The following is a 7,579-nucleotide window of genomic DNA, read 5'->3' on the forward strand; positions in this document are numbered from 1 at the left end:
GAGCTTTTGTGTCTCCTTAATTCCTCTCATATCACGGTCTCCCTAAATCTCAAAAGCTTCATCCACACAAAACTCAACAAGGACTCGTGAGATAAGTTAGTACAAACCAATGCCAAAACCTTATCATACTCTACTGTAGAAAATCACTAAAATTATCATTCAACATTGCATACTAAATGCCTCTGCATATTTAATAGTCCTATCCTCAAATAGAATCATTAAAGAAGCAAACATATGCAAACAATGCAAACATAACAGCAATTTGCCTAAACAAGACAGTCTGTAAAGAGTGCAGCAAGATCCATACTTCCCTAAATACAAAAATTATGAAAGAAAATTCCCACTGTAGTAAATTTATCAGATCTTAATATGCAAAAGGTTTCAATATTTTATCACATTCAGACTTTTCTAGAGAATTATTGCAACAGCGGTAAACTTTCTGTTTTCAAACAGCAACATGAAGACTTGTAAAATAGGCATAGTAAAGGCTATAAATGCCAATAAAAGATGCAAAACATTGTTCTAAATAACAGCAAGAAAATCCTAACAAAATAAATTGACGCTCCAAGCAAAACACATATCATGTGGTGAATAAAAATATAGCTCCAAGTAAAGTTACCGATGAACGAAGACGAAAGAGGGGATGCCTTCCGGGGCATCCCCAAGCTTAGGCTTTTGGTTGTCCTTGAATATTACCTTGGGGTGCCTTTTTCATCCCAAATCTTAGTCTCTTTCCACTCCTTATTCCATAGTCCATCGAATCTTTACCTAAAACTTGAAAACTTCACAACACAAAATTTAACAGAAAACTCATAAGCTCCGTTAGCGAAAGAAAACAAAACACCACTTCAAGGTGCTGAAATGAACTCATTCTTGATTTATATTGGTGTTAAACCTAATGTATTCCAAACTTTTCTATGGTTTATAAACTCTTTTACTAGCCATAGATTCATCAAAATAAGTAAACAACACATAGAAAACAGAATCTGTCAAAAACAGAACAGTCTGTAGTAATCTGTAACTAACGCAAGCTTCTGGAACCCCAAAAATTCTAAAATAAATTTATGGATGTGAGAAATTTATCTATTAATCATATGCAAAAATAATTAACTAAATAGCAATCTCCAATAAAAAATGGCAGCAATTGTCGTGAGCGCTAAAGTTTCTGTTTTTTACAGCAAGATCAACGAGACTTTCCCCAAGTCTTCCCAATGGTTCTACTTGGCACAAACACTAATTAAAAGCATAAAAACACATATAAACAGAGGCTAGATAAATTATTTATTGCTAAACAGGAGCAAAAAGGAAGGAACAAAGATAAAATTGGGCTGCCTCCCAACAAGCGCTACCGTTTAATGCCCCTAGCTAGGCATGATGATTTCAATGATGCTCACATAAAAGATAACAATTGAAACATAAAGAGAACATCATGAATCATATTACTAACACATTACATATAACCCACTTCCTATGCATAGGGATTTTGTGAGCAAACAACTTGTGGGAACAATAATCAACTAGCATAGAAGGGCAAAACAAGCATAACTTCAAAACTTTAAGCACATAGAGAGGAAACTTGATATTATTGCAATTCCTACAAGCATATATTCCTCCATCATCATAATTTTCAGTAGCATCATGAATGAATTCAACAATATAAATATCACATAAAGCATTCTTTTCATGATCTACAAGCATAGAATTTTTATTACTCTCCACATAAGCAAATTTCTTCTCATGAATAGTAGTGGGAGCAAACTCAACAAAATTATTATCATGTGACGCATAACCCAATTGAAAACTAAAATCATGATGACAAGTTTCATGGATATCATTATTATTTATAGCATACAAGTCATCACAATAATCATCATAGATAGCAACTCTGTTCTCATAATCAATTGGAACCTCTTCCGGAATAGTGGATTCATCACAAAATAAAGTCATGACCTCTCCAAATCCACTTTCATCAATATAATCATCATAAATAGGAGGCATGCTTTCATCATAATAAATTTGCTCATCAAAACTTGGGGGACAAAAATATCATCTTCATAAAACATAGCTTCCCCAAGCTTGTGGCTTTGCATATCATTAGCATCATGGATATTCAAGGAATTCATACTAACAACATTGAAATCATGCTCATCATTCAAATATTTAGTGCCAAACATTTTAATGCATTCTTCTTCTAACACTTTGGCACAATTTTCCTTTCCATCATACTCACAAAAGATATTAAAAAGATGAAGCGTATGAGGCAAACTTAATTCCATTTTTTGTAATTTTTCTTTTATAAACTAAACTAGTGATAAAACAAGAAACTAAAAGACTCGATTGCAAGATCTAAAGATATACCTTCAATCACTCACCTCCCCGGCAACAGCGCCAGAAAAGAGCTTGATGTCTACCACACAACCTTCTTCTTGTAGACATTATTGGGCCTCCAAGTGCAGAGGTTTGTAGGATAGTAGCAAATTTCCCTCAAGTGGATGACCTAAGGTTTATCAATCCGTAGGAGGCGTAGGATGAAGATGGTCTCTCTCAAACAACCCTGCAACCAAATAACAAAGAGTCTCGTGTGTCCCCAACACACCCAATACAATGGTAAATTGTATAGGTGCACTAGTTCGGCGAAGAGATGGTGATACAAGTGCAATATGGATAGTAGATACTAGTTTTTGTAATCTGAAAATATAAAAACAGCAAGGTAACTAATGATAAAAGTGAGCGTAAATGGTATTGCAATGCTAGGAAACAAGGCCTAGGGTTCATACTTTCACTAGTGCAAGTTCTCTCAACAATAATAGCATAATTGGATCACATAACTATCCCTCAACATGCAATAAAGAGTCACTCCAAAGTCACTAATAGCGGAGAACAAATGAAGAGATTATGGTAGGATACGAAACCACCTCAAAGTTATTCTTTCCAATCAATCCGTTGGGCTATTCATATAAGTGTCACAAACAACCCTAGAGTTCGTACTAGAATAACACCTTAAGACACAAATCAACCAAAACCCTTATGTCACCTAGATACTCCAATGTCACCTCAAGTATCCGTGGGTATGATTATATGATATGCATCACATAATCTCAGATTCATCTATTCAACCAACACATAGAACCTCAAAGAGTGCCCCAAAGTTTCTACCGGAGAGTCAAGACGAAAACGTGTGCCAACCCCTATGCATAGATTCCCAAGGTCACGGAACCCGCAGGTTGATCACCAAAACATACATCAAGTGGATCAATAGAATACCCCATTGTCACCACGGGTATCCCACGCAAGACATACATCAAGTGTTCTCAAATACTTAAAGACTCAATCCGATAAAATAACTTCAAAGGGAAAACTCAATCCATTACAAGAGAGTAGAGGGGGAGAAACATCATAAGATCCAACTATAATAGCAAAGCTCGCGATACATCAAGATCGTACCACCTCAAGAACACGAGAGAGAGAGAGAGATCAAACACATAACTACTGGTACATACCCTCAGCCCCGAGGGAGAACTACTCCCTCCTCGTCATGGAGAGCACCGGGATGATGAAGATGGCCACCGGAGAGGGATTCCCCCTCCGGCAGGGTGTCGGAATGGGTCTAGATTGGCTTTCGATGGTTACGAAGGCTTCTGGCGGCAGAACTCCCGATCTATTGTGCTCCCTGAAGTTTTTAGGGTATATAGGTATATATGGGAGGAAGAAGTACGTCGGTGGACCTTCGGGCTGTCCACGAGGCAGGGGGGCGCGCCCAGGGGGGTGGGCGCGCCCCCACCCTCGTGGGCAGCCCGGTACTCTCCTGGTCCAACTCTGATAATCCGTGGGCTTCTTCTGGTCCAAAAATAAGTTCCGTGAAGTTTCAGGTCAATTGGACTCCGTTTGATTTTCCTTTTTTGCGATACTCTAAAACAAGGAAAAAACAAAAACTGGCACTGGCTCTAGGTTAATAGGTTAGTCCCAAAAATCATATAAAATAGCATATAAATGCATATAAAACATCCAAGGTTGATAATATAATAGCATGGAACAATAAAAATTATAGATACGTTGGAGACGTATCAGTACCATAAACCCACCATATACCTTCCTCAAAACAACCACCATACCTACCTATCACGACATTTCCATAGCCATTCCGAGATATATTGCCATGCAACTTCCATCATCATCATATACATGACTTGAGCTTTCATTGTCATATTGCTTTGCATGATCGTAAGATAGCTAGCATGATGTTTTCATGGCTTGTCCATTTTTTTGATGTCATTGTGATACGTCTCGAACGTATCTATAATTTTTGATTGCTCCATGCTATATTATCTACTGTTTTGGACTATAATGGGCTTTATTTTCCACTCTTATATTATTTTTGGGACTAACCTATTAACCGGAGGCCCAGCCCAGAATTGCTGTTTTTTGCCTATTTCAGTGTTTCGAAGAAACGGAATATCAAACGGAGTCCAAACGGAATGAAACCTTCGGGAACGTGATTTTCTCACCGAACGTTATCTAGGAGACTTGGACCCTACGCCAAGGCATCAGAGAGGCGGTCACGAGGGTGGGGGGCACGCCCCCCCTAGGGCACGCCCCCCTGCCTCGTGGGCCCCTCGGAGCTCCACCGACGTACTTCTTCTTCCTATATTTACCTACGTACCCCCAAACGATCAGAACAGGAGCCAAAAACCTAATTCCACTGCCGCAACTTTCTGTATCCACGAGATCCCATCTTGGGGCCTGTTCCGGAGCTCCGCCGGAGAGGGCCGTTATCACGGAGGACTTCTACATCAACATAGCCCCTCTGATGAAGTGTGAGTAGTTTACCTCAGACCTTCGGGTCCATTGTTAGTAGCTAGATGGCTTCTTCTCTCTTTTTGGATCTCAATACAAAGTTCTCCCCCTCTCTCGTGGAGATCTATTCGATGTAATCATCTTCTTTTTTGCGGTGTGTTTGTTGAGACCGATGAATTGTGGGTTTATGATCAAGTCTATCTATGAATAATATTTGAATCTTCTCTGAATTCTTTTATGTATGATTGGTTATCTTTGCAAGTCTCTTTGAATTATCCGTTTGGTTTGGCCAACTAGATTGGTAGTTCTTGCTATGGGAGAAGTGCTTAGCTTTGGGTTTGATCTTGCGGTGTCCTTTCCCAGTGACAGAAGGGGCAGCAAGGCACATATTGCATCGTTGCCATCGAGGATAACAAGATGGGGTTTATTTCCTATTGCATGAATTTATCTCTCTACATCATGTCATCTTGCTTAAAGTGTTACTCTGTTTTTAACTTAATACTCTAGATGCATGCTGGATAGCGGTCGATGAGTGGAGTAATAGTAGTAGATGCAGAATCGTTTCGGTCTACTTGTCACGGACGTGATGCCTATATACATGACCATGCCTAGATATTCTCATAACTATGCTCAATTCTGTCAATTGCTCAACAGTAATTTGTTCACCCACCGTAGAATACTTATGCTCTTGAGAGAAGCCACTAGTGAAACCTATGGCCCCCAGGTCTATTCTCATCACATCAATCTCCATCACTTTAATCTTGCTTTGCTTTTTTACTTTGCCTTTTACTTTTCACTTTGCATCTATATACCAAAAATACCAAAAATATTATATCTATTAGATCTCACTCTTGTAAGTGACCGTGAAGGGATTGACAACCCCTAATCGCATTGGTTGTGAGTAGCTATCGTTTTGTGCAGGTATGAGGGACTTGAGCCTGGCCTCCTACTGGATTGATACCTTGGTTCTCAAAAACTGAGGGAAATACTTACGCTACTCCGCTGCATCATCCCTTCCTCTTCGGGGAAATCCAACGCAAGCTCAAGAGGTAGCAAGAAGAATTTCTGGTGCAGTTGCCGGGGAGTCTATGCAAAAAGTCAACATACCAAGTACCCATCACAATCCCTATCTCTCGCATTACATTATTCGCCATTTGCCTCTCGTTTTCCTCTCCCCCACTTCACCCTTGCCGTTTTATTCGCCCTCTCTTTCCCAATCTCCTTCTCTATCCTCTCTCTCTCTATTTGCCTCTTTTGCCCGTTTGCTTTTGTTTGCCCATGTGTTGGATTGCTTGTTTTGTCGCGATGGCTCAAGATACTACCAAATTGTGTGACTTCACCAATACCAATAATAATGATTTCCCTAGCACTCCGATTGCTCCTCTTGCCAATACTGAATCTTGTGAAATCAATACTGCTTTGTTGAATCTTGTTATGAGAGATCAATTCGCCGGCCTTCCTAGTGAAGATACCGCTACTCATCTGAATAGCTTCGTTGATTTATGTGATATGCAAAAGAAAAAAGATGTCGATAATGATGTCGTTAAATTGAAGCTATTTCCTTTTTCTCTTAGAGATCGTGCTAAAGCTTGGTTTTCGTCTTTGCCTAGAAATAGTATTGATTCTTGGAACAAGTGCAAAGATGCTTTTATCTCTAAGTATTTCCCTCCCGCTAAGATCATCTCTCTTAGAAACGATATTATGAACTTTAAACAACTTGATCATGAACATGTTGCACAAGCTTGGGAGAGAATGAAATTAATGATACGTAATTGCCCTACTCAAGGTTTGAATTTGTGGATGATTATACAAAGTTTTTATGCCGGATTGAATTTTGCTTCTAGAAATCTTTTAGATTCGGCCGCGGGAGGCACTTTTATGGAAATCACTTTAGGAGATGCTACTTAACTCCTAGATAATATTATGGTTAATTATTCTCAATGGCATACTGAAAGGTCTTCTAATAAAAAAGTGTATGCGATAGAAGAAATCAATGTTTTGAAGTGAAAGATGGATGAACTTATGAAATTATTTGCTACTAAGAGTGTTTCTTATGATCCTAATGATATGCATTTGTCTACTTTGATTGAGAATAACAATGAATCTATGGATGTGAATTTTGTTGGTAGGAATAATTTTGGTAACAACGCTTATAGAGGGAATTTTAATCCTAGGCCATATCCTAGTAATCCTTCTAATAATTATGGGAATTCCTACAACAACTCTTATGGAAATTATAATAAGATGCCCTGTGAATTTGAGAATAGTGTTAAAGAGTTTATGAATTCACAAAAGAATTTTAATGCTTTACTTGAAGGGAAATTTCTTAAAGTTGATGATTTGGCTAGGAACGTTGATAGAATTTCTCTTGAGGTTGATTCTTTAAAGCTTAGATCTATTCCTCGTAAGCATGATATCAATGAGTCTCTCAAAGCTATGAGAATTTCCATTGATGAGTGCAAGGAAAGAACCGCTAGGATGCGTGCTTCCAAAGATGCCTTTATTAAAGCGTGTTCTTCCAATTCCTATGAAAATCAAGATGAAGATCTAAAAGTTATTGATGTGTCTCCTATTAAATCTTTGTTTTGCAATATGAATCTTGATGAAACTGAATATGATCTTCCTTTACCTAGAAGGCGTTCTAAGAATTTGGAGTATTTAGATCTTTATGATGAAATTGATGAAAGTGGTATTGAAAGAAATAAAAATCTAGATGTTGCTAAACCCACTATATTGGATTTCAAGGAATTTAATTATGAAAGTTGTTCTTTAATTTATTGTATTT

This window comes from Triticum urartu, chromosome 4, assembly GCF_003073215.2.
Source record: "Triticum urartu cultivar G1812 chromosome 4, Tu2.1, whole genome shotgun sequence".
Taxonomy (NCBI): Eukaryota; Viridiplantae; Streptophyta; class Magnoliopsida; order Poales; family Poaceae; genus Triticum; species Triticum urartu.